At 39.6% G+C, this 4,579-nt stretch overlaps 1 long non-coding RNA gene across 1 annotated transcript; it reads left to right on the top strand.

The window, feature by feature from the left end:
• The first annotated feature begins 3,494 nt into the window (after window positions 1-3,494).
• LOC145425711 (uncharacterized) lies at window positions 3,495-4,253 on the top strand. Its single transcript, XR_013906443.1, has 2 exons — window positions 3,495-3,735; window positions 3,813-4,253. It is a non-coding gene; the product is annotated as an uncharacterized LOC145425711 (long non-coding RNA).
• The last annotated feature ends 326 nt before the right edge of the window (window positions 4,254-4,579 follow it).

Below are 4,579 nucleotides of genomic sequence, written 5' to 3' on the forward strand. Positions count from 1 at the left end.
CCACATATCAGGTTTTCCAACTGGTCACACCTACAGATCATCTGCAAGCGTCAGTCCATGGAAATTCCCGCCTGACCTCATCTGTCCATCACCACTGCAAACAAGAAGGGGCTCAGAACAGATCCTTGATGTAATCCCATTCCCACCATAGATTTGTCACTCCAATCACTGACCTCTCCACTGCTATGCTGTGTTCATGCATGCCCTGCACCACCCTCACATACTTCTCTGGCACTCCTGATTTCCTCATGCAGTATCACAGTTTTCTCTCTTGGAATCATCTTGGTGTCATCCTAGACAGTTCGCTTTCCTTTAAATCTCACATCCATTCTATCTACACAACATTAACAGATTACGTTCTTCTCTTTCCACCCAGTCTACGTCCATTCTTGTCCATAGTCTCGTTACCTCCTGTATTGACTATTGTAATTCTCTCTTGCATGGTCTCCCCCAAAAATCCCTCCATAAACTTCAACTGGTTCAAAACTGCTGCTCGCATTATTACCAGAACTCCGTCCCACCAGCACATCATCCCTGTTCTTCAGGAAATTCACTGGCTCCTTCTGAAATTCCGGATAGTGTACAAACTTCTTCTGCTCACCTCCAAGGCCATTCATAACCTCGCTCCTACTTATCTCCTCTGCCCACTCACTTCGATCTTCTATCCAGCTTGCTGTGCCTTCCTTCCACCTCACCACCATGGGAAGCAGAGCTTTTAGCTGCTCTGCTCCCAGGCTGTGGAACTCTCTACTCCCAAATATAAGAAACATTGATTCCCTCCCCCGTTTAAATCCCTATTCAAAACCCATCTATTCAAATCTGCATATTCACTGTGAACCTATTGTTTGTTTATTTTATCTTGTGCTTTTGTTTTCTTATTTTTCTTCATTGTCATTTTTCTTTTGTGTTTTATTCTATTGTTAAGTGCCCTTGGGTGTTTTGAAAGGAGCTTTCAAATAAAATGTATTATTATACTTTTTCTTGATCCACTATAAGGAATTTTATCCTAGCGTTCCAGTGAGTGGGGTAAAGGAAGGAAGCTGGCAGGTGAGTCAAAGAAGATTGGATGACATGGAAAGTGTTGTTCCTCATTTTTTTCAGAGCTTGAGAGAGACATCATTGCATTGAATCTTTATTTTGACTATATTAAAATAGTACAACAACATGGAAAAATGAGACATAAACAAACAAACAAAAGGAAAACAAAGCAATAATAATTATAAATAACTTGCATGTTCAAAAAGGAGTAGAAAGAAGCATGAACTTATTTAATCCCACTCTCTTTCCCCTATTTAGTAACTAATAGTCTACACTTTTTTGCTGTTTATTCCCTGTCCATCAGAAATTCTTCATTACATCACATGCTACATGTATATATATATATATATATATATATATATATATATATATATATATATATATATATATATATATATTAGGGGTGCAACGATATTCGTATCGATATTGAACCGTTCGATACAGTGCTTTCGGTTCGGTACGCATATGTATCGAACAATACAATTTTTTTCAAATTTTTTTTTTCAATTTTTTTTTTTTCAATTTTTTTTTTTGTGTCCCGTTTGGATCTATAGCCATCAGAATTGTTGTCTTGAGGCCAAGAAAGATGCCAAGAGGATTTATTTTAAGTGGATCATCATATTGGTCCATTTGATTGACCTTTATTATAATTATGAATTTATTTTATTTTCAGTTGCAAACGGGACAGACATGACTGTGGGATAGGACAGGGGGAAAGAATGAAAGAAAGAGGGGGAGAGAAAGAAAGAAAACCAAAGGGGAGAAAAAAAAGAACAATACAAAATTTGTAATTTATTTTATCAACTTTCCTTCTGACGATGCTGTCTGTGTTGAGCGCTCAGTGAATCTGCATTTGACTACTCCGCCTAGGCTCGAGAGTGCAGCCTAGGCGGAGTAGTCGAGCGCAGATTCACTGAGCACTCAACACAGACAGCATCGTCAGAAGGAAGAGCGCAGGGCAAGCTAGCGAGACAGAAGTGGACCTCCCCACCCTCATTCAGATCTGGCGTTTGGAATTATTTTGGTTTTCATGTGACGTATGACCCTGAAGGTAAGCGAGTCATGGACTAAAGTAAAACAGTATGTTGGATGTGCCATGCAATGCTCAATTACATGGGTGGGAGCTAGTGTGTTAGCGCAGTTAGCTCGTTAACGTGTTGGCCGTCTAGCCCCATGCACGGGGCGATCGGCGGTAGCTCGTTAACGGAGATTTGCCGTGTTGTGGCGTTAAGGTCATTTCAACGAGATCAACCTGAAAGCACTAGTGGGAACACAACGAATATGACTGCACATTTACACCGACATCATCCTAGTGCAAAGACAAAAACAACAAGCATGCTACTAACTTTAGCCGAGTCATTTAGACAGCTGTTAGCACAGGATTCTCCTTATGGAGACCTGATATGTTTAATATGCTGCTGAGAATATAGCCCAGAAGAAACGGATAGTATAGTTTTTATTTTGGAAAGAGACATTTCTCTGTAATAAACTCTCTTTTCCAAAGATGAGTGATTCCTCAATCAGATACAGGGCTCGCAATATCGCTAGCCCGACGTCCCGGGGCTATCTCTCCCCTGCCTGTCGGGCTATTGTAGGAAGGAAAAATATATGTCAATGCTTTTGCATTCTTTCAGAAATGTAGCTGGGTAATTATGTCATTGGGTGAGCCACTGTCAATATGTGACATATTGAAGTCGCGTTTGAATTTGCGCTTGTTTTTTTGCTTTCACTTTGCAATCGCGCGAACTGTGTATAGAGAGCGACAGCACTGATCTGTGAGTGATGATAATTTGTGCACCAATTCCTCTGACATCGTCTTATTAATTGTTAGCTTACTATGCAAACATGACAAGTGAAATCTCCCGCAGCTTAAACATGTGAGAGGTTGATCGCACAGAGAATCGCTGAGCTTATGTGAGTGCGGCAGGATATATATTTCACTACGATGACCTGGATGATTGAGAACCTTCACAGACAGATATATATTTTAGTTCTGCTGAGCCAAATAAGACAGGTCAGGGTGAAGAAGTGACAGCCAAAGAAAAGCTTACCACAAAACGGAGAAGTTATGACAAATCAGACTATAAGGCAAAAAGAAAGTGCAGCTTTATGGTTTCATGGACAAAAGAATTTCTGTGGCTGCAATATGACGAGCTAAAAAACAACACGCACAAGGGTTAGGGTTAAATTTAAAAACTGTACTTTTGTGTTAAAATATATATTTATAATTTTAATAAATGACAAATTAAAAAGGCATGAACATTTTTTTGTATCGAAAAAATATCGAACCGTGACACCAAAGTATCGAACCGAACCGAACCGTGAATTTTGTGTATCGTTGCACCCCTAATATATATATATATATATATATATATATATATATATATATATATAAGGCTTGCTTCATTTATGGGAGGAGCTGAAAATGATGACGTCGGAAGCCTCGCTGCCCGGCTGTACCACGTGACTGGTTCATGAAGTGGTTCGAACTTTGCCGCGAGATATGACAGCGATATAAACCCTCAGACTTCATTCAAAATGTGGGTGTTTGATGGAGAGTTGCGGTTAGTGAGTTTGGAGACAGTTTGGAGGTTTATGAGAGTGAGGAGAGAAAGTCAGGAGAGAATGGAGCCAGCTAAGAAGAGGAGGATGTCCTCCCCTGTGTGGGAACATTTTGATCTTATTCCTCCCAACAAGGTATGTAAATTTCTACATTTTCATAATACTGATGGTGCAATACAATTTATGTTGAGCTGTCTTGACTTTTGTACAAGGTGAAGTGTTTGCTATGTGCCAGGGAGCTGGGATATAACAACAACACCTCATCCATGCTTAGGCACTACAGAGCTTTGCATGAGAATAAGGGGAACACCGATTGTGGAGCAAGACCAGGTGAGCCATCAAATGCAATGATAATATAGCATGCAGTAATGTTACTAAATGATATAACAATATTATACAACTGTTATAAGTTACGTGTGTGATATTTATATTTGTGCTTTATCTGTATTGTCTTTCCTCAGGAGAACAATCTCAAATAGATGAAGACCTGGTTAGCATGGTGATTGAGGACTCCCAGCCATTTAGCATTGTGGAGGACAAAGGATTCAAAAGATTTGTTAAATCATTAAATCCTAGCTATGTTCTCCCCACTAAAAAGGTCATAAAAGCAGTGAAAATTTAGTTTTTACAGAATAAAATGTGAACAGGCAGGACTGAGGCTCAAAGCCTCAGTGTGTAGCTGTCCATACCTCAACGTTACAAAAGCACAACCACTGTCCACACCCCAACCACACCTCACCTCACAGTAAATGATCATTTCCATTTCAAGCATTTCCAAATAATCATTTTCCATACTGCCAGTATAAATATACACAGTATACTGCCATCACTACAATATACATGTTTTACACACTCCTTTTGTTGTTGACATTTACAGGCTGTGTGCAAAAGGCCACACTCTTCAAATTCATGCCAACTAATATTTTTACGTCCAGTAGGTGTCCTACTAGAGCAAATGAAGCTTCAAGAAGCTTTGTGC

Source organism: Astatotilapia calliptera, chromosome 3 (assembly GCF_964374335.1).
Source record: "Astatotilapia calliptera chromosome 3, fAstCal68.1, whole genome shotgun sequence".
NCBI classification, from domain to species: Eukaryota; Metazoa; Chordata; class Actinopteri; order Cichliformes; family Cichlidae; genus Astatotilapia; species Astatotilapia calliptera.